Source organism: Bos indicus x Bos taurus, chromosome 21 (genome assembly GCF_003369695.1).
Source record: "Bos indicus x Bos taurus breed Angus x Brahman F1 hybrid chromosome 21, Bos_hybrid_MaternalHap_v2.0, whole genome shotgun sequence".
In the NCBI taxonomy this organism is placed as follows: domain Eukaryota; kingdom Metazoa; phylum Chordata; class Mammalia; order Artiodactyla; family Bovidae; genus Bos; species Bos indicus x Bos taurus.
In genome coordinates, this window is record NC_040096.1 from 69355339 (window position 1) to 69378883 (window position 23545).

The window sequence follows — 23545 nt, forward strand, 5'->3', positions numbered from 1 at the left end:
GATGCGGGGGCTCACCACTCAGGGGTAGGATGTGAAGATGTCGGGGTCCAATCGTAGAAGCTCAGAGAGGCAAGCCCTCAAATGTGGCCGTTTCTGCTGTCCTGCTGCTGTTCCTTCCCACCAGGCTCACACGGCCTGGCAAGCTCTGCCCACAGCCCCCCACCTCTTCCCTGCCCCCAGTCCTAGCCTCTCTGGCCTTGCCAGGGCCCCACACCTCTTCATATCTCACCCCTGAGCCCCATTCAGGCCTCTGTTCCCAACTGTGGCAGAGAAAACCCTCACTAAAGGGTCTGCAGAGTGAGACCCCCAGCCAAGGCCAGCGCCCCTGGCTGGACTCACATCCCAGAGAGTTCGGGTGACTGGCTCGGGGTCACACAGCCAGCTCAGGGTCCACGTGGCTGAGCAGTGGGGACATCCCCTGGCCCGCCCCCTCCAACACTCCCTGGAAGCTCCAGGCTCGGGGAGGAGCTGACTCCAGATCTCATCAGGGTCCAGGCCCAGGCCCCATCCCCAACACACATGCGTGCACACACGCAAGCATGAAGCAGCTCAGCTGCGCCAGACGGCGGACGGGCATGCACCGGCACGCCCTGGCATTCCTGGCTGACGGTCTGGGAAGAGCCAGGCAGGCCCGGTCACCACCCCGATGTCTCTCTCAGGAGCTCAGGCCATGGAGGGCCGAGCAGAGAACGCGAACACGGCCCACTGACCTGTGACCAACTGCGGGGGGCGGAAGGCCAGGGCGTCCTGTCCCAGGAGCTGCAGAGCCCAGCATGGCGGGGGGCGGGGGGGTGGTTGGGCATGATGCCTTCAGAGTGGAGACCCACCCTACTGCTCAGAGCCTCCTGCGGGTCTCCAAACCCACAGAAATTTGGGCACCAGAACCGGCAGCCTGGGTGTATCGACGTGGCCCCACAAGCAGGCAGGAAGGTGTCAGCGGTTCCGGCTCTCTGTTGAGGCTGGGAAGTGATTCCAGGGTTTCCCCCACCCCCACCCCAATAAAGAACTTGCGGATTCCAAGATTAATTCCTGAACATTTGTTCTTTTTTTAAAATAACATCTGTCCGGTCATCTATGTACTTTTTAGTGATTTAAAGGAACACTGTTAACTTTTGTTTGGGGCAGCTCTGTTAAACTCTAATTAGTTCTGATAGTTAATCCTTGGTTATTTTGGCATTTCAGTGAATGTTAACATGTTATTTGAAAAGACATTATGATATTGAGTTGGCCGAAAAGTTTGTTTGAATTTTTCTGAAGATGTTATGGAAAAACCTGAACGAACTTTTTGGCCAAACCAATACATCTGTCTTCATCTATTAATAATTCCTAAACTAATGATTTCTTTTTCTTGTCTTACGCATTGGCCAGGGCTTCCAGAATAATACTGAACAGAAGCTGTGAGAATGAACATTTTTATATTATTCCCAGCCCAAAGGGAATGCATGCAAATTGTCTCCGTTAAACTTGCCACAGATTTCAGGGAAATAGTCATTATTTGTTGGGAAAAGTCGCTTTAGCTTCTGTTTCCTAAGTTTCTTTTTTTTTTTTTTTTTTCTGTAAATCATGTCAATTTTTATCAAACTGTCAAATGCTTTACTCTGCATCAATGTAATGATTATCGTTCTTTTCTTCTTTAACCTGGCAAATTGCTGTGTTAAAATCTCTGATTGGAACTATGCTTCTATTACTGAGAGAAACCTTATGTGAATGCAACTTGTGATTGGATTTTAGTTAGCTAACACTTTAAGATTTAAAAAATTCATGATCATAGATAAAACTGGTTTAGAATTTACTTATCTTGTGCTTTTTAAAAAAATCCCTATATTGTTATTTAGTCAGTCAAGTCCGACTCTTTGTGACCCGCCGGGCTCCTCTGTCCATGGGAGTCTCCAGGCAAGAATACTGGGGCGGGTTGCCGTTTCCTTCTCCAGGAGATCTTCTCGACCCAGGGATCGAATCCACGTCTCCTGCATGGCAGGCAGATTCTTTACCACTGAGCAACCAGGGAAGCCCCAGTCTCTGTACTAGCTTCATAAACTGGGGTGGGCAGCTTTTCCTCCATTTCTCTTTTTCTGGAACGACTTACACATCGCATGGGTTATCTGTTCTCTGAAGCTCTGTTAGATCTGTTTGTGGTAACAGCTGGGTTAGGAGCTTTGGGAAGTGTGTGTGCGTGTGTGTGTGTTTGGGCAGTGTGTGTGTGTATACTGGGAGAGAGGTTTGGTTACTATTTTAATTTTTTAAACAATTGTTAATCTCCTGTGGTTTTCTCTTCCTCCTTGTTTGAGTTTCAGTATTTTCAATTCTCTATGCATCTGTGCATTTTACCTAGATTTTCAAACTTTTTGAAAGTGAAAGTCGTTCAGTCATGTCCAGCTCTTTGTGACCCCGTGGAGTCCATGGAATTCTCCGGGCCAGAATACTGGAGTGGGTAGCCTTTCTCTTCTCCAGGGGATCTTCCCAACCCAGGGATCGAACCCAGGTCTCCTGCATTGCAGGCAGATTCTTTACCAGCTGAGCCACCAGGAAAGATCCAAACTTCTTGGTGTATACTTTTAAAAAAATCGTCTCCTACGTTTAGAATATGGCAAGAGTTTTTACCCCCTTTGTCTTATATCTTTTTATACCTCTCCTCCCCCTCTTTAATCACTCTTGAAATAAACTATTTAGAGAGTCAACTTGGGGACTTCCCTGCTGATCCAGGGACTAGGACTCTGCGCTCCCAACACAGGAGCCTGGGCTCTGTCCCTGGTGAGGGAACTGGATCCTACGTGACCTAACTAGGAGTTTGCATGTTGCAGCTGAAGATTCCGCAAGCCGTAGCAAAGATCGAGGATCCTGCGTGTAACGAGCAAGAACTGATGCAGCCAAATAAATGTAGAAAGAAACATTTGGGTTCTTCTTTTTTTTGAAGAAAGAAATTTGGTTACGTTTATTATAAAGTTATTACGTGCCTATCCTAATTTTAGCCAAGGAGAATAAGCTCAAAGAAGAGCTCCCTTGTCATCTTAGATCTTCCATCAAGAAACAGCCATTGTTATTAGGGAAATACCAGAACATTTGTTTTTTAAATAGAGAGACAACTTTGATTTTGTCGTCATTTCTACTTTTTGTTGTTGTTCTCTCTTGCTTTATGTTTTTACTATTTCTTTCCTTCTTTATTTCTTTGGACTTACTCTGTGCTATTTTTAGAGATCCTTGACTTAACTGATTTTTTTTCAGTCTTTCTTATTCTCAGGTAAACATAGTCAAAGGTATACAGTTGTCTCTAATACTGTTTTAAATGTGTCTCACAAATTTTAACATGCAGAGTTTCCATTACTATTAAATTCTAAGTATTTTGTAATTGAATCTTATGAATTTCTCTTTAATAGAAATGTTATTTTAAAACACTTTTAAAAGTTTCTGAATATTGCATTTTTAAAGCTGTACTTTTGTTATTGGTGACTTTTGAAAATTATATTTCATTTATTTATTTTGCAGGTAGTAAATACACAGAGTATTAAATTCACAGAAGAGAATAAAGCCCCTCCCTCTACACGCACACCTTCCAGACATTCTATTTCCTTTCCAGAGTCCACTAGAATTTCCAATTTTTTGTGTGTCCTTTTGAAGACATTCTAAGTATGGCCAGTATGGTAGGTGACGCAGGCCACCCCCCTCTTGGCTTTCATCCTTCCCCTTTCTCTGTTGTCAGGGCCTCACAGTTGGTTAAATACATAATTTCCCTGCCTCCCTTGCAGCCAGGAGCAGCCATGAACTCAGTTCTGACCCACGAGTTACAAGCCATGCCTGCTGAGAGGAAGGCTGAGACAAACACCGGCTTTTCTTTTCTTTTACAAATAGTTTACTTTTTTAAATAAAGACGTGTTAGTTGCAGCATGAGGGAATCTTTTAGTTGAGACACGTGAGATCTTTAGTTGCCTCACACAAACTCTGTTTGCAGCATGTGGGATCTACTTCGCTGATCGGGGACTGAACCCATGCCCCCTGGATCGGGAGCTCAGAGTCTCAGCCACTGGCCCGTCAGAGAAGTCCCAACATTTGCTCTTCCGAGAACGTGGGACCTGTGGGGCCCTCGTTGCCTCTTCCCCGCCTCCTTTCTTCTTGACTTGGGCACCACCGTGTGGGCTGGAGACGAGGCGGCCGTCTTTGACTACGAGCCACCAAGGCTGCTCCAGAGAGCAGGGCGGACAGAGGAGGCCTGCGCTGGGCAGCGAGCCAGGGTGGGGACCACTTCCTCGGGGCCTTGAGAGAGAAAGAAATGCCTGCTTGCTGGCATCACACTGTCAGGATTGATTTTCCTGAGAGCCGAGCCACCCCTAGTGTACAAACCAGACGCACGTCTCCCGGCGGCCAGCGCCACACCCTCAGCACCTTGATCCTTTCACGCAGCCATCAACCTTGGCGATCGTCCTTCCTCTGGGCCTGGAGAGCTGGCGGTGGGACATCGCCTTGCTGCATACACGCCACGGTATGTTGAACCAGCCCCAGTGGCCTTTTGGGATGCTCCCAGTCTTTTTCTATGGCAGGCAGTGCTGTAACGGATAACCCTGCGTGTGCTTCATCTCACATGTGTGAGATGCTTCATCTTCACATAAGTGAGATCAGCTCTGTAGGACAGGTTCCTAGGAGCAGAGAGAGTCCTCTTTATGACCGTGAATCTGCGGATCCTGGGCGAGGCCTGCCCCGCCTGCATCAAGTCTGTGTGTGTCCCTCAGCGGGATTTTTGTTTTCTTTTTTGGATCTTACGTGTTTCTCATTAGGTTTACTCCTGGGTATTTCAGCTTCTGGTGCGATGGTCAAAGGGATCTTTTCTTTTTTATCTCTTGCTAACAAGCTGGTTTTTGTATGCTCTGTGCTTAGTCGTTCAGTCTTGCCTGACTCTTTCCGACCCCATGGACTGTAGCCTGCCAGGATCCTCTGTCCATGGGGATTCTCCAGGCAAGAATACTGGAGGGCATTGCCATGCTCTCCTCCAGGGGATCTTCCCCACCCAGGGATCGAACCCAGGTCTCCCGCTTTGGAGGCAGATTCTTTACTGTCTGAGCCACTAGGGAAGCCCTTTTCCGTATAGACGAAGGCTAATGATGACAGCATGTTCTTTCTGTCCCAGACAGTCCTGAAATACTGTTTGTAATAGAATTTAAATTGATCCACTTGGGTTTTTCCAGAGATTTAATCATATCAGCTGCAAAAAAAACTGGCATTACATTACTCCTATTGTCACGACATTTCCTCCTATTGACTATTGAATAAGAATTCCTCCTATTCCTCCTAATAACATTACTATTGTTATGTCTCATTTTTCTCTTCTCCAGTTGCAAAAATATTAAGTTACAGTGATATCAGAAGACATCCTGAGTTTTTACTCTAATAGGTATGATTTTAGTATCTCCCCCATTTGACATGGGGATAGCTTGGGGGCTTGTGTAAATTTATGGCATTTATACAAGAAAATTTGACCAAGAATGCACGTTGAGGGACTTCCCTGGTGGTCCAGCGGTTAAGACTCCGAGCTTCCGACGCAGAAGGCTCAGGTCAGCCCCTGGTCGAGGAACTAAGATCCCACGTGCTGCGTGGCGCAGCCAAAGGAGAAACAAAAAAGAATGCGTGTCAGTTGCAGGCAGGACATTGTAACTAGCTATACTTACCTCCTGCCGTAAATAACCGTAACATCAGGCAAATGTAGGAGGCGACTGAGCGACAGGTGACGCAGGACTGAAACGCTCCGGAGCAGGGAGAGAGCCAGGAAACGAGCCCTTGTTTTCCCCTGTTGTACCTCAGGTTTCCCTTCCAGGGTCGCGAGAGCTGAAGCCAAAGCAGAGGTCTTACTGGCCGAGGAGGCAGAGATGAGGGGTTCCTGGGGGGCTGGAGGGGCTGCAGCTGGCAGGGGTCAGCGCCAAGCAGGAGGGAACTGTGTGTCATGAGGGCGCAGAAGCACAGGCCTGACACCCATCCCCACGTGGGGGAGTTTCCCACACCAGCTGCCGGGAGGTCTAACAATTCAACTCAATTCCAACGTTATTGACCTGGGAGTAGCATCAGAGCCACAGGAGAAGGTCTCGGTCCCACAAGACTGCCCCACTTCAGACCCCAGTTCAAGTCCAGGTTGTCCCCTGTGCTTCTGTCCGACTTTGTGTAGGTGGGAGCTTCCCAGGGCCCCCCACCGTGAGCTCGATTAATATGCAAGGACAGCTCACAGAACTCAGAAAACCAGTTTACTTACTAGATCACCAGTTTATTACAAAGGATATTTAAAGATGCAATCAAAAGGCGGATGAAGAAATGCTAGGGCGAGGTCCCATACACAGTAGCTTTTGTCCCAGTGGAGTTTGGGGCCTCACCCAGCAGCAAATGTATGCATCTGGTTCACCAGTCTGGAAGCTTCCCAAACCCTGTCCATTGGGATCTTATGGAGGCTTCATATCACTGGCCATTGGTCACTGATTCAGCCTCTCTCCCCTCCTCAGACTTCAGGTATTGGGACTGACAGTTCCGACCCTCTAATCACATGGTTGGCTCCTCTGGCAACCAGATGCCATCCTTAAGTGGTTTCCAACATCATCCATTAAAATAACAAAAGACACATTTACTGCTGTCATCACAGGAAGTTCCAAAAGCTTCAGGAGCTCTGTGTCAGCAACAGGGACAAACATTAAACGTGCATTTCTTACCACAAGTCATAAAACCACAGCAAACCTGCGTGGGGCTGTCAGATCCCGGCTGGAGCCAGGCTGCACGCGTGCAGGGAGGTCTTCCACAAAGCCCGGCAGAAGTGGCTACTGTGGAGCGGAGACGGAGAAACCAGGCAAGGTGCAGAGCTGTGTGACGCTGCAGTTCCCACCCAGCTCGAGCGGAGAAGCCTCAGTGGGCACCTCGGGTGACCAAGCAAAACCCCAGAAAGGCCACGGTTTAGGAATACAAACCACATTCCAGAATAAAAGCCAAACCTAGGACTAAGAACAAGCCTGAAATAGACCCAGCCTTCCACAGCCTCCCACCAGCCAGACATGACCACACGACCTGCTAGGATTTTAGCAGCATTCCAGAACAAAGCAGCATCTTTTAAAAGAAGACATTGTGTATACTCTTTTTCATCCAACAATCACAATGTCTACATATAAGAAACAATTACTAGATATGAGAGGAAGCTTGAAAGCATGACCCATCCCTAGAACCAGATCCTCAGGTGACCAAATTTTGCAGAGCAGAACATTGACAAAACAGTCATTATAAATATGCCCAAAGATTTAAAGGTGCAAATGAATGCATAAGGAGACAAAAGGAAAATCTAAACTGAGAAATGAAGACTATAAAAACAGCACTGATAAAAAGAAAAACACACACATACAAAAAAAAAAAGGACTGAATGCAATTTCTAACCATAAGACAGTATCTGAAATGGAAAAAAAAATCACTGGATATGCTGACCAGCAGAATGGATATCGCTTGGGCAAACTCCAGGAGATGGTGAAGGACAGGGAAGCCTACCATGCCGCAGTCCGTGAGGTCGCAAAGAGTCGGACACGACTGAGCGACTGAACAACGAGAATGGATACTGCAGAAAAGGCTCGATGAGCACAAAGCAAAGCAAAACCGAAGACAGAAGACAATCATACATGTATAGACAGATCAATAAATCATCAGAGACTACGGAAATGATCACGGGGACAATATCAAGAGGTTGAATACATGTGTAATTAGGGTTCTACGTGAGGAGGAAAGACAAATGGGGCAGAAAAAATTTTTTGAAGAAACAACGGCTGAAAATTCCCTAAATTTGGTAGAAAACATAAATGTACAGATGCAAAAAGTTTCGTGTACCCAAACTCGAGAGAACCACATCTAGACACTTCACAGTCAAACACCTGAAAGCCGAAGATACGGAAACGGCGATTTAAACCCCAGTGAGACACCACTTACATGCCCATTTAACTAACATGGAACCACCAACTGCTGGCGAAATTACAGCGCAAACAGCACTCACACATGGCTGCCAAGAGTGTGAAATGGTGCAACTGTGTGAAACAGTTTTGCAGCTCTATACCTACCCCTGCTGCTGGTAAGTCGCTTCAGTCGTGTCTGACTCTGTGCGACCCCATAGACGGCAGCCCACCAGGCTCCACCGTCCCTGGGATTCTCCAGGCAAGAACACTGGAGTGGGTTGCCATTTCCTTCTCCAATGCATGAAAGTGAAAAGTGAAAGTGAAGTCGCTCAGTCGTGTCAGACTCTTCTCGACCCCGTGGACCGCAGCCCACCAGGCTCCTCCATCCATGGGGTTTTCCAGGCAAGAGTACTGGAGTGGGGTGCCATACCTACCCCAGGACCCAGCAATTCCACTCTTATACCTTTCCAAGAGAAAAGAAGACCTCTGACCTCAAGCAACTTGTACAAGAATCATTACCGTGATTCGTTTGCTGCAGCCGAAATCTGGAAAGAATCTATTTGCTGATCAACAGGAGATCTGATAAATTGTGACAGTGTCACACCAGGAAATGCTCCTCGGTGCAAAGGAGAATGAATAACTGATCTATGCTGCAATCTGGATGAATCTCCAATATATTAGATCAAATGGGAAAAAATACCAGACAAAAATGTGTTTGCTTTATCATTCTATTCAAATGAAGAACAAGCAAAATGACAGAAATAAGCACAGCGGGTGCCTGGGAGGTGGGAGTAGTCTTCAAGGGGCAGAGTAACTTTATGGGTGGATGAAAGGCCTGATGTCCCTTTTTCAGAACTCTTTCTTTATTTGACTGTGCCTGGTCTTAGTTGAAGTACCTGTGATCGTCCACTTTTGTTGAGACAAGCAGGATCCTTAGTTGCGGCGTGTGAACTCTTAGCTGCCGCACGCGGGATCTAGTTCCAGGGATGGAACCTAAGCCCCCTGCATGGGAAGCATGGAGTCTTAGCACAGGACCACCAGGGAAACCCCCCAGAGCCTGATCCTCTGATTGTAAGGATTGGTTACAGGATACATACATTTGTCAAGACTCACTGAACCTTTTGCTCCAGATCTGTGCACTGACTCATCCTTCGTCACTGAAAGGAACCAAGGATTCTTCTGGAAATGGCTGATTCCTGTCAGCTCAGGAGAGTGTGAGATGGGCCTGGGAGGATGGGGAAGCGCTCAAAGCGTGGCGGGGGCGGGGTCTGAGGATGCGATGCAGGGACGTCCTTCCTTGTGGGAACTACAAGGCAAAGAGTGCGGTTGGCGAGTCACTCCTGAGCGCGCGGGCGTAACGCTGGGTTTTGTTAGTTTGTTTTTGTGTTAGGGCCCTGCCGCTCGGCAGGTGGGATCGAACCCGCTCCCCTTGCCGTGGACGTGCTGAGTCTTAACCACTGACCTCTAGGGAAGTCCCTCGGGTTTAGGAGTCTTTAAAATATTTTAAAGACCTGTCTACCTGCCTGAATGGAAATTTTACTTCAACAAAAGAAAACCTCTGATAAACCCTATCAAATGCCTCTATGAAATGAACACAATGTCTCTCTTCTGCTTTATTAATATGATGAATTGTATTACACATTTTCTGTTAACAAATCATCCACTAGCAAACCTCACTTGGCCTTAGAGTATGAGCCTTTTCATGTGCTTTCTGATTCTGTACACTAAGATTAATATTTTAACCTCCATATTAATGAGATCAGTCTGTAATTTTACACTATTGTGCTGTATTTTTAGCGTTTTGATGTCCATGTTATTGAAGGAATATTTTTAAATGGGGAAAATTCATCAGTTTCCTACATCCTGGAATACATTATAGTATTGGCTTTAAAAAAAAATATTATTCTTTTTAAAATTTGTATTTCTTTATTTCCTTATGGCTGTGCTGGGTCTTCATTGCTTCGTGGCTTTCCTCTAGCAGTGAGAAAAGAGGCTGCTCTCTCGTTTTGGAGCATGGGCTCCAGAGCACAGGCTCGGTAGTTGCGGCTCACTGGCTTCGTTGCTCCGTGGCACGTGGGATATTCCTGGACCAGCGATTGAACCCATGTCTCCTGCGTTGGCAGGCGGATTCTTCTTCACTTAGGAGATTGTCTTGGCCTGATGACTTTTCCAGGGTTAGCTCTGCATTACTTGCTGTGCTTAGATTTTTAAATCTCTTCAGGGATCTGTTTCAATAAATCTATTATCATTATTAATTATAATATTTCCTTAGAAAAACCATGTTTCAATCAGGTTTTATTTATTTGACTAGTGTGCATCAAAGTACTGTATCTTGTATTTAAAAACAATTTTCTACATCTGTGATGATTTCCCTCATGATTGTTCTTCTGTATATTTAAAATTTCTCCCTTCTTGATTTGGTTTTCCAATTATCTCTCTATTTTTCGTGATTTTTGTCCCTCCAAAATTAGCTCTTGGAGTTATTCTTCAATCCTAACCATCTTCTAGTTTCCAGATCCGTTTATTTTTCCTGTTTCTTCACCCTGACCCTCTAGAAAAGTTGGCCTGTCAGCCTCCCTGCAGTCAAGGCACACGTTTCCACAGCAGCATCCTCCTGTCTCCTCCCCACAAAGACGACAGCCCCTGGGTGGTCCCCGGTCCCAGGACGCCAGCACGTTCCTCCTCTGTATCCCTTGGGCCTGTGGTGATGGGGGCAGGTCTTCCTGGGACCACGGTCAGGAGACGAGAAGTTCTTGGTTCTTATTTTGGAATCCTACCGCAGCCTTTCCAGCATTTCAACCTCCACTGCTGGGTGACCGCTGAGCCCCAGACTCAATCAACCAACCAAGAAAAAAGTGAGGGACGCTTCCAGCTTCTTGAGTTGAAAAACCGCTGTTGTTGTCTAATTGCTAAGTCGTGTCCAACTCTTTGCGACCCCGTGGACTGTAGCACGCCAGGTTTCCCTGTCCTTCCTGGAGCCTGCTCAAACTCATATCCATTGAGTCGGTGATGCCATCCAACCATCTCATCCTCTGTCGTCCCCTTCTCCTCCTGCCTTCAACGTTTCCCAGCATCAGGGTCTTTTCCAATGAGTCAGTTCTTTGCATCAGGTGGATAAAGTATTGGAGCTTCAGCTTCAGCATCAGTCCTTCCAGTGAACATTCAGGGTTGATTTCCTTTAGGATGGACTGGCTGGACCTCTTTGCTGACCAAGGGGCTCTCAAGAGTCTTCTCCACACCACAGTTCAAAATAAATCCTCAGTGCCAGCCTTCTTTATGGTCCAGCTCTCACATCCATACGTGACTACCGGAAAAACCGTAGCTTTGACTATAAGGACCTTTGTCGGCAAGTTGATGTCTCTGCTTTTTAATGTGCCGTCTAGGTTTGTCGTAGCTTTCCTTCCAAGGAGCAAATGTCTTTTAACTTCATGGCTGCAGTCACCGTCCACAGTGAGTTTTGAGCCCAAGAAAATAAAACGTGCCATTTTTCCACTTTTTCCCCATCTGTTTGCTGTGAAGGAATGGGACCGGATGCCAGGGTCTTAGTTTTTTCAATGTTGAGTTTCCAGCCAGCTTTCTCATTCTCCTCTTTCACCCTCATCAAGAGGCTCTTTAATTCCTCTTCTCTTTCTGCCATAAGTGTGGTGTCATCTGCGTATCTGAGTTTATTGATATTTCTCCCAGCAATCTGGATTCCAGCTTGAGATTGATCCAGCCCAGCATTTTGCATGATGTACTCTGCATAGAAGTGAAATAAGTAGGGTGAAAATATACAACATGTCCTACTCCATTCCCAATTTTGAACCAGTCTGTTGTTCCATGCCTGGTTCTAACTGTTACTTCTTGACCTGCATACATGTCTCTCAGGAGGCAGGTAAGGTGGTCTGGTATTCCCGTCATTTTCAGAGTTTTCCAGTTTGTTGTGATCCACACAGTCAAAGGCTCTAGCATAGTCAATGAAGCAGAAGTAGATGTTTTCCTGGAACTCTCTTGCTTTTTGGATGATCCAACAGATGTTGGCAGTTTGATCTCTGGTCCCTCTGCCTTTTTTCCTCCTCTGCTCCCCACATCCTCTGTCTTTTCTAAATCCAGCTTGAATATCTGAAAGTTCTCTGTTCATGTACTACTGAACCCTAACTCGAAGGATTTTGAGCGTAACCTTCCTAGCGTGAGAAGCGAGCGTGACTGTGCGGTAGTTTGAGCTTTCTTTGCCTTTGCCCCTCGTTGGGATTGGAATGAAAGCTGGCCTTTTCCAGTCCTGTGGCCACTGCTGAGTGTGTCAAGTCTGCTGGCATATTGAGTGCAGCACTTTAAGAGCATCATCTTTTAGGACTTGAAATAGCCCAGCTGGAATTTGGTCACTCCCGCTAGCATTGTCTGCAGTGATGCTTCCTATGGTTTCCCTGGTGGCTCAGAGGTTAAAGCGTCTGCCTGGAATGTGGGAGACCTGGGTTCGATCCCTTGGTCGGGAAGATCCCCTGGAGAAGGAAATGGCAATCCACTCCAGTATTCTTGCCCGGAGAATTCATGGATGGAGGAGCCTGGTGGGCTACAGTCCCACCAGGGACTGTAAAGAGTCGGACACGACTGAGCGACTTCACTTTCACTTTCTTTCCTAAGGCCCACTTGACTTCACACTTCAGGATGTCTGGCTCTAGGTGCCAGACACCCAGAATAACACACCATTGTGGTTATTCATTAAGGTATTTTTTGTACAGTTCTTCTGTGTATTCCTTTTTTTTTTTTGGCTGTCAAATAATCCTTTATTCTTCTTTTCCTCTTGCAGTTCTTAACTAGCTGGTCACTGTCGATGTCATCTATGATGCCACGAGGGCGGCGGCCATCGACATTGCAGCCGCAGATGGGGCACTTCCTGGGACCTTTTTAATGGTTCCAGAGAGTTCTCTGGGCTAGAGCGTTCTCTAGCTAGAGATCAATGCTGCACCTGCCAGGCAATGTCGACAATCTCATCAAAAGTGATGTTTCCACTGTGCTTAATGTTTTCTGCTTCTTTCTATCTCTTGGTGGTTCCTTGAGGACTTTGATGATCAGGGCAGAAGCAGAAGATACCACCTCAGTCCAGGCCTGTCTGTTCTGATCAGTTTCACCGTAATCCTCAGACTCTTCCAATCACCAGCTGTCCTGGTGATGTTATCACCTACCTTTTTTGGAGACAGACCCAGGGGCCAATCTTGGGGATCAGGGCAGATGTGGCACCAACTTCCCCACCAGCGCACCTCAGGTATGCGACTTTGATCTCATTGGGGTTGAACTTAGGTGGCATGGAGGAGGCAGCTGGTGTCGGAAGAACCCGGATTCGGGATGACAAAGAAAGTTGTACTTTTGCCTCCTCTGAGCCAAAAGCTCTTCTGTGTATTTTTGCCACCTTTTAATATCTTCTGTTTCTGTTAGGTCCATACATTTTCTGTCCTTTATCATGCCCATCCTTGCATGAAACATTCCCTTGATATCTTCAATTTTCTTGAAGAGATCTCTAGTCTTTCCCATTCTATTGTTTTCCTCTACTTCTTTGCACTGATCACTGAAGAAGGCCTTCTTTCTCCCTGCTGTTCTCTGTAACTGCATTCAGTTGGGTATATCCATTTCTCCCTGGCTTTTCAACACTCTTCTTTCCTTAGCTATTTGTAAAGGCTCCCCAGACAACCACTTTGCCTTCTAGCATTTCTTTTTCTTTGGGATGCTTTTTGTCACTGACTCCTGTACAGTGTTACAACCCTCTTTCCATAGTTCTTCAGGCCCTCTGTCCTCCAGATCCAATCCCTTGACTCTATTCATCACTTCCACTGTATAATCATAAGGGATTTGATTTAGGTCATACCTGAATGGTCTAGTGATTTTCCTTACTTTCTTCAATTTAAGTCTGAATTTTGCAGTAAGGTGTTCATGATCTGAACCGCAGTCAGCTCCAGATCTTGTTTTCGCTGACTGTATAGAGCTTCTCCATGTTCGGCTGCAAACCATAATCAATCTGATTTCGATTTTGATCATTAGTGATGTGCATGTGTAGAGTCGTCTCTTCTGTTGCTGTAAAAGGATGTTTGCTATGACCTGTGCACTCTCTTGGCAAAACTCTGGTAGCCTTTGCCCTGCTTCATTCTGTACTCCAGGGCCAAACTTGCCTGTCACTGCAGGTAACTCTTGACTTCCTCCTTTTGCATTCCAGTCCCCTATGATGAAAAGGACATCTTTTGGGGGTGTTAGTTCTAGAAAGTATTGAACGTCTTCATAAAACTGTTCAACTTCAGCTTCTTCAGCATTACTATTCGAGGAGTAGACTTGAATCACTGTGATATTGAATGGTTTGCCTTGGAAACGAACAGAGATCATTCTGCTGTTTTTGAGATTGCACTCAAGTACTGCATTTCGGACTCTTTTGTTGACTATAAGGGCTACTCCATTTCTTCTAAGGGATTCTTGCCCACAGTAGTAGATATAATGGTCATCTGAGTTACATTCACCCATTCCAGTCCATGTTAGTTCACTGATTCCTAAGATGTCAGTGTTCACTCTTACCATCTCCTGCTTGACCACGTCCAGTTTATCTTGATTCCTGGACATGACATTCCTGGTTCCTATGCAGTACTGTTATGTACAGCATCGGACTTTAAGTTTCACTACCAGACACACCCACAACTGCGCGTCGTTTCTGCTTGGCCCAGCCTCTTCATTCCTTCTGGGGCGATTTCTCCGCTCTTCTCCTGTAGCATTTTGGGCACCTACTGCCCTGGGGGTCCATCTTTCAGTGACCTATCTTTTTGCCTTTTCATACTGTTCATGGGGTTCTCCAGGCAGGGATACCAGAATGATTTGCCATCCCCTCCTCCAGTGGACGATGTTTTATCAGAACTCTCCACTGTGACTATGGGTGACCCTGCACGGCATGGCTCATAGCTACACTGAATTATGCAAGCCTCTTTGCCTCAACAAGGCTATGATCCATGACGAGAGCGCTGAAAATATCAAATCCCGAATCCCTTGTTACTGCACACATCTTGGAAGATTTAATCCAACCCACAATATGCTCTTCCCTCCCTCACTGGGACTTGCAGACACCAACCCACACACCCCCAGGCTCCTGACAGTATAAATGACGAATCTGGCAGACCTTTTGATGTGCAAGCCCTCTTTTCCCAAATTAGGCTTGTGCTTAACCTCCTTGGACATGCTGGGATCTGACTCTAATTGTCGGTTTGGGATGGTGAGGGGCGGTGGAAGTGGAGTGGAGCGCGGTGGAAATCGGCACCTGCTTGCAAAGTAACCACATCAGAAGAGGCCACTGCTGGGCCTGCAGAGGAGGCAGGACTGGACCCACGGGAGGGGGAGGGGCCGTGCCCCCTCAGCGCGGTCACTGGCTACTGTGGGATTCTGGCATCTAGATCCGCCCCAAAACCGGCGTCCAACTCTGTCCCCATCAGAGTCCTGCCATTCACGGGGACCTGCAGAGGGAGGTTAGCTCAGTCTGTCTTGGGATTCTGAACCCTCTGGATCTTGCTGGGCCACCTTGGGAGCACATCCGCTCTGCAGACTTTGGGGAGCAGAGACCCTCTCAATGATGGCAGGAACACTCTTGCTCTCTGATCTGCCTTGAGCTCAGGATTCAACCCCCCCCATCATGTCACTTTATTTCCTTAGACACTGGTGCAGTTCCTCCAGTGGCCCCTCCCACTGTCCTGAGCTGTACCCGCCCCTTCCACCCCAATCACTGCTTGTGCAAGTAACTGTTTCACCACAGTGTACCACATGCTGTTGCTGCTCAGTCGCTCAGTCATGTCCGACTCTTTGTGACCCCGTGGACTGCAGCACACCAGGCTTCCCTGTCCTTCACCATCTCCCAGAGTTTGCTCAGATTCATGTCCACTGAGTCAGTGATGCCATCCAACCATCTCTTCCTCTGCCACCCCCTTCTTCTCTTGCCCTCAACCTTTCCCAGCATCAGGGTCTTTCCCAATGAGTCAGTTCTGCATCAGGTGGCCAAAGTATTGGGGCTTCAGCTTCAGCATCAGTCCTTCCAATGAATATTCAGGAATATTGATTGGTTGATTTTCTTTAGGATTGACTGGTTTGATTTCTTTGGTGTCCAAGTGTCTCTCAAGAGTCTTCTCCAACACCACAGCTCAAAAGCATCAATTCTTTGGCACTCAGTCTTCTTCACGGTCCAAATCAAACATTTGTACATGACTATTGGAAAAACCATAGCTTTGACTATATCAACCTTTGTCAGCAAAGTGATGTCTTTGCTTTTTAATATGCTGTCTAGGTTTTTCATAGCTTTTCTTCCAAGGAGCAGGCATCTTTTAATTTCATGGCTGCAGTCACTGTCTGCAGTGATTTTGGAGCTCAGGAAAATAAAATCAGTCACTGTTTCTATTTTTTCCCTTTTTATTTGCCATGAAGTGATGGGACCATGACCTTAGTTTTTTGAATGTTGAGTTTTAAGGCAGCTTTTTCACTCTCCTCTTTCACCCTCATCAATAGGCTCTTTAGTTCCTCTTCACTTTTGGCCATCAGAGTGGTATCACCTGCATATCTGAGGTTGTTGATATTTCTCCAGTTACCATGGCTCCAAATGTCCCATGGTCCCTTCACTGCATCCTCACAGCCTCCAACCTGGTAGGGCGTATGAACTATCTGAGATGTCCCCTGGTAGGCCTGTGGTCTGCAGCGGCCGTGGGTGCCCTTATGCTGGGAGACAGGATCCGGCCATGGAAAACAAGCAGGAGTCCAGGCTGACCACAGGCCCTCCGAGGCTTCTGCAGGATGGAGGGGCATATGATCTGTGTCTCGCTGATGGGAGCCAGGATGGAGGGGCGTATGATCTGTGTCTCGCTGATGGGAGCCAGGATGGAGAGGCGTATGGTCTGTGTCTCGCTGATGGGAGCCAGGATGGAGGGGCATACGATCTGTGTCTCACTGATGGGAGCCCAGGTTGCAACTAGCTCTGACCAGAAGGAAGCATCTGCAGGCCGGGTTAGGTGCCCAAGGAGGCCAGGCAGCCCCACCCAGACCTTCAGAAGAGGTGCCCGGCTGGTCCCGCCGCCCAGCCTGCCGCTGACCCTGAGCCCTGGAGCAGCTGCGGTTTTGAGAAGCCGCGCTCCGGGGCGGTCTGCTGCACACGCACCTTTCAGGGGGTCGCTGCCCCTGCTGTGGCTGAGAGGCTGAGGGAACCAGAAGACATGGCCCCACATTCGTCCCGGACCTCACTGAGGACCGTGGCCTGTGGCAGGACGTCCTGCTGGCGGTCCCGCTGGGCTCGCCAGCAGACAGATGGAAATAGCAGCCGCAGGTCACCTGGCTCCTCCCCCAGCTCCCTCCCATCGGGCAGTCACAGGAGGTTCCAAGGAGCCCACTGGGGCCTCTTATCTGACCCACATGCTTGTCCAGCCTCGACCAGAATGAACCCACAATGTCATTTCCACCAGGTTGACTTGTCACATTCAGTTCAAACTTGGGAGGAAAAGAAGGACATTATTGGCAGGACTCCCCAGGCCCCCCAAACTCAGAAGTCACAAAGAGAAACACTGACAAGACTCAACTACACGTGAATTTCAAACGTCTGATCATTTGCTGTGTGGCTCAGGAAACTCAAACAGGGGCTCTGTCCCAGCCTAGAGGGGTGGGATGGGGCGGGAGATGGGAGGGAGTTCAAAAGGGAGGGGATAGATGTATACCTACCGCTGATTCGTGTTGAGGGTTGACAGAAAACAACAGAATTGTGTAAAGCAGTTATCCTTCAATAAAAAATTAATTAATAAAAAAAAGTCTGATCAGCACAGGAAGCACAAACGGGGAAAGACCTTCTGCAACACAGCTCTCTGACAGTGGACAGGTTGCACCACGTGGTTTAAAGGTCCTCTTTGGCAGAAGAGACCACAGTTGCCCCCAGACTGGGGAAAAAACCAACTTGCAACCTACATAATGGAAAAACTGACAGATATAACCATGTAAAAATTAAAAACATCTCAGAGCAAAAGATGCCATAGGCAAACGTAGCTGGTCCGAGCTGCTTCTCCAGCTCAGGGTACAAATACGGTCACGCGTTTCTGTTCTTCGTCGCACCCCACCTGCTCACACGGCCAGGACGCTTTCCACGGCAGCTCAGCCCCCATCACCTCAGGCGTGTTTGCTTTCGACACGCGTGCACCCCTCCCCCGGCGACACACCACCCCCGGGGGCACCTGTGTGCAGCCGGTTCCCATGGCGGCACAGGGGCTCCGGTCGCTGGGGTGCCGTCAACGCGCTCCCACCCAGGATGCTGCCCACATCAGGACTGGCGTGAACGCTAGGATGACAACCAGAGGCTGCTTCCTCCTAAGCAAGTGGCGTGGGGGCTCTGTCCACATCCCTAACACAGAGAGGCACTGGACGTTAAAAACGATAATAAAGTGCGTGGCGAAGCTGAAAAGCCAGGAGGGACGGGGTGAGAGAGGATGGGCAGGTGTTGAACCCTCGGGGAGCAGAGCAGTGGCACCCGACGCGTCTGGGAGGTGCTGGGGCTGCGGTGCCTCCCAAACTGAGCCTGAGGGTCGGAGGGAAGGCAGAGGGGCGCGGGGTCCTCGCCGGCACAGCACGGTGTCCCTGGGGCACTGCCTGCTCTAGGGTGTCCTTCGGGTGCAGAAGGCGGGCCCGGGGGCTTGGGACACCTGGTCAGTGCTGCAATGGCCATAGGCCCTTGGGCACTTTTGCAACCTCCTGGCACCTCCAGGAGCGAAAACTGCATCCTCAGCTCAGCCCTCCCATGAACTGGGCCCTGGCCACAGGAGTTACTTCTGTGAAGTGGCGAGGCCTGGAGTACAGAGAATGCCGTGAAGCATTTGCGAACAGTGGGCTCTGGGCCACACCTCGCCTGGGGCAGGGGACTGAGTCCAGCCTGGAAAGGTGCCCACGAGGCTCCAGGTATGGGAGAGGCCAAGGTGGGTCTTCACTGTATGTCCACTCCCCACTGGCGTCTCTCGTCCACACAGAGATGCTCTGGCACCATGCTGGCTGCCAGGGGCTCCAGCTTCTGTCTCATCACCACGCAGATCCGCCTCACCCGGTGGGAGCCTCTGACCAGGAGCCTGCCGTTGACCCATGTGACTGTCCGGCACGTGTCTTCCTTCTCAACGACCACCCTGGGCAGCCGTCCCCGAGCGCTGGGCTCTGAGTCCAGTCCCGGGTCTGGCGGACAGGGAGCTGGGGCCGTGAGGAGGTAGTAGCTCCCCACCTTTGCACACCACCGCCCAGGAGAGGTCCTCCTGAGGCAGTCACGACGGCAGGAGCACAGTCCACAAGCCTCTGCACTGCCAACCCCAGCTGGGAGCCCGGGGTCCCCAAGACCAGCTTCCATGTGAGCATTCACCAGAACTCACTTCCCAGCTGTGGTCGTGACCCCGACAGGGCACAGATGAAAGTCTCAAGGTGGGAGGGCCTGGGCAGGGCTCTAGAGGGCTGGGCACCAGGCTCCAGATGTCGTCCCACCCTGGAGTCCCAGTGTGTGACCTTCCCGTGGGGTGTTGCCACTTGGGGTCCAGGGTCCTCGCTGGAGCGCCACACCCGACCACCTCTCTTGTGGGGAGGCTGACCCGTGGCCCACTCTACATCACATTGACCTATAGGCCACCAGACACTAGAGACCCTCTTACCAGGCAGGACACCCGAGAGGCCTAGCGATCACCTCTCAGGAGCTGAGGGCAAGGTGGTCTCTGAAGTCCACGCCTTCCAAGCAGAAGAAGAGACCAGCCTGTGTAGGCGGGGGAGGGGCTCTTCCTAGGACCAGCCGGCCTAGGAGGATGGGCGCTCAGGGCCATCAGGCGTGTTTGAGCCCACCTCATGACCCCACCCTATCCTCTTCGGCAATGCTGACCATCACAGAAAACCCCTGCAAAGGCGCTGAACTCAGCCTGGCTTTGAACTAAGTCAATGCTGAGGCTTCGACAACTGTTTTAGAGCTATAGTAGAAGCTGACCACATCGTAAGCGAAGAAATAAAGCCCAAGCTCTCACTGACCATGGCTAACCACCCCCCACCCGCCCCCTGGGCAGGTATAAGCAGCCAGCCCACCCTTGGTTCCAACACCACTGAGGGCACCCGGGCTCCTGACAGCGCAGCTTGGCAAGTCTTCCCACCCCCAGTGGAGTCCGTCTCCCACTTCTGGAATCCAGGGGCTGGACCTCAGGGCTTCCTGGGTCCCACATGAAGCGCCACATGCTAATTCCACGCCTTGCCCTCGAGACAACTTGGGCAAAGGGAAACTTACGCGTTAGTTACTTAAAGATTACAAACACTGCTGGAAGAGATGGAGGCTCTAAACGAGGAGATGCCACTGTTCACGCACTGAACGACTCAGCACCTCTGTGATGGCCACCCTCCCTGAGTTCATCCACGGACCCATGGCAACCCCTATCAAAATCCCAGCTGGCTCCTTAGTTTTTGCAGAAATCGGTACACTGATCTTAACATTCGCACATAAATGTAGAGTCCCCACAAGAGCCAAATACTCTAAAAAAGAACAAAGTTGGAGGACTCAACATTTCCTGACTTCAAAACTTACTCCAAAGCTGTCGTAATCAAGATAATGCCATATGAGCAAAAGAACAGACATCCAAACCAATGGAGTAGAACTGAGAGTCCCAGAAGAATCCAGAACATTTATAGCCAATTGGTTTCCAACAGGGACGCCAATCCCAGAATGGGAGGAGGCACACGTCACATCCTTGATCGAGGACTTGTATCCGGAATGTGTCTTATCACTCAAGAGTACGACAAATAATCCAAGTCTTAAGTGACTAAAAGTTTTAGATATTTGACCAAAGGATACAGATGGCCTGTAAGAACTTGAAGAAGCACCTGGCAACAGTATTAAGTAGAGAAATACAAATTAAACCCACAGTAAGACACGCGAGGATAGCCATCATCAGAAGAACAGTTGCTCTTTTGATGACAGTTCTGGGGATGGAGAAGTTTGGAGAAACTGGTTGTTGTTTAGTTGCTAAGTCGTGTCCAGCTCTTTCGAGACCCCATGGACTGCAGCCCCTCAGGATCCTCTGTCTGTGGGATTTCCCAGGCAAGAATACTGGAGTGGGTTGCCATTTCCTCCTCCAGGGAGAAACTGGAACCTTCATATATTAACGGTAGAAATGTGACAGGTGCCATCATTTGAAAAGCAGCTCAGCTGTTTCTTAAAATGTTAAACATAAATTTACCATACGGCCCAGCAATTCCACTCCTCTCATCTACCCAAGAGAAATGGAAACATATGCCCACACGAACACATGTGCATGAATATTCACGGCAGCTTCATTCTACAGACCAGGACTGGAAACAGCCCAAATGCCTATCAACTGGCATTGGGAAACAAGACGGGCTGGATCCTTGCGGGGAGCATCGGCTGGTCCTTGCAGGGAGCATCGGCTGGATCCTTGTGGGGAGCATCGGCTGGATCCTTGCAGGGAGCATCGGCTGGTGCTAAGAAAGAACCAAGTTCTGACGCATGGTATAAGATGACATCATGCTAAATGAAAGGAGATCTCAGACGGTGTGATTCTATTAATATGAAAGGTCCGGAAAAGATAAATCTGAGGACACAGGAAGCGCATCAGCGGCTGCCAGGGGCTGGGCCCCGAGGTTGCTGTGTGGGTGGTGAAGGCATTCTGCACCAACACTGTGGAGCTCACAGCATAATTCCAAATTTATTTTTAAAAAATTGAATTGTGACACTGAAAACAAGTGAATTTTATAGTTTATAAAATATAACTCAATAAGACTGTTAAACGGAAAAATGGAAGAGAAGCCTCGAGTACTGTGCTCTCTCTCTCCCCACTTGTCTGCCGTGATCTGCTACTGATGAGACGTGTGGCTCAGACACTCCACTGCCCACTCCCCAGCTGACAGGCAGCTCCCAGATGGGCCAGGAGACTGTCCTAGTCAACCTCTGGTGACCAGCCAGGTGCCCACAGGCCACGGCAAGATCAGCACAGATCAGCAGAACCACCCAGCAGAGCCATGCCTTCATGAGCAATCACGGACTGTCCTGCTTTACCTTGAACTGGGCAGTTTGTTATGCAGCACCAGCTGACTGATGCACACCATCTGTAGCAGCACTTGATTCCAGACGACCGCGGATGACTGCTGATGCAGCAGACACGTGGGCATCACACCCCATCTTCCCCCAGCTGAGCTGGAGGAGGACAGATGTGCCACCCGCCGTGCTGAGGACACGGGGTGGGGCTGCCCTGTCATCTCTCACTGCAGCCCTGTGATCACACAGCCCCAGTGCTCGGGTTTAGAGACTGGTTCAAACACACAGCTTCCTGCCTGCAGCCTCGGTGGGAGGCTCACAGGGAGTCAGGCAGGGGCGGCTCCCCCAGCAGTGCAGCGGCTCAGCCCCCTCCCGCCCTATGCAAGTGTGGCCGTCAGCAGCCCTTCTTCAGAACCCCCTGCCCCGGGACGCCGTGGCCTAACGTCTGGAAATTCTGGGTTGTTTTGGGGCCACGTCAGCTTCCTAGGGGTAGAGGGGTGCGGCTGAGACAGATAAGTGAACTGGTCAAGGTTGCAGGACACACGGTCCCTAAACAAAACTCAATCATACGTTCACACACTACCAAGAAACAACGGGAAATGGAAACGTAAAAATACCATTTATAAAAGTACCACTTAACGGGCAATGGGATAAACCTGACAAAAGATGGGCCAGAGCTGCAAACAGAAAACTACGGAACAAGAGTGGTGCACTGAAACCGGCTAAGACTCCCCTGGCGGTGCAGTGGTCAAGGCTCTGCGCTCCCAAGGCAGGGGGCTTGGTTTAACCCCTTGTCGGGAACTAAGTTCCCGGAGGCTACACAGCATGGCCAGAAAAGAGCAGTTGCCGTGGCAACTTACAGGGTGTGTGTCACCACAGTTACGATGATAAAAGCACAGAAAACCAGAACGGCCCCAATACCGACAGCGGCTGTCCCCTGGGGAGTGAGATTGCGGATGCTTCCCCTTCATTTCTGTGTTTTCCTACACTGTCCACATTTTCTCTAATCAACAAGGATCACTTATAATTGGAGAAAAGTCAAATTAATTTTTAAATTAAAAAAACCAAAAAACTCCAAAGCATCGCCAAGAGAAATTCACCAAGAACTGAATGAATGGAAACGTGCACAGCCTGGAGGGTGAGAAGACCCAGTTTTGCTGACGCCAGATCTCTCCAAATGCGACACAGTTCCAATCAGAATCCCAGCAGGAGTGGTAGGGCCATTCCTTAAATCAGTCAGATTTTAATCAGTTTCTTGAAAAGCTAAAATAGGGACTTCCTTGTTGGTACAGGGGCAGACTCTGTGCTCCCAATGCAGGGGGTCTGGGCTCAACCCCTGGTCAGGGAACTAGAGCCCATGTGCCACAACGTGGGCAGAAGATCCAGGGCAGCCAAATAAATAAATACTTTCTAAAAGCTAAAAGCACACTTAGCCTACACCCAGCACTCTCACCACTGGGTATTTATCCAGAGAAGTCGGAGCTTCTGCTCACAGCAGTGCCCGCTCACTAGTGTCTACAGAGCTCTGTGTAACAGCCTAGACTGGAAACAAGTGTCCTTCGACGGGTAAACAGCTGGACAGATCTCGGGCTGCTGCACGGTGGGGCAGAGCTCAGCAACACACCAGAACAAGCTACCC

At 49.1% G+C, this 23545-nt stretch overlaps 1 pseudogene; it reads right to left on the reverse strand.

The window, feature by feature from the left end:
• Window positions 1-663: 663 nt before the first annotated feature.
• On the reverse strand, window positions 664-13247 carry LOC113879617 (annotated as a pseudogene).
• Window positions 13248-23545: the final 10298 nt, after the last annotated feature.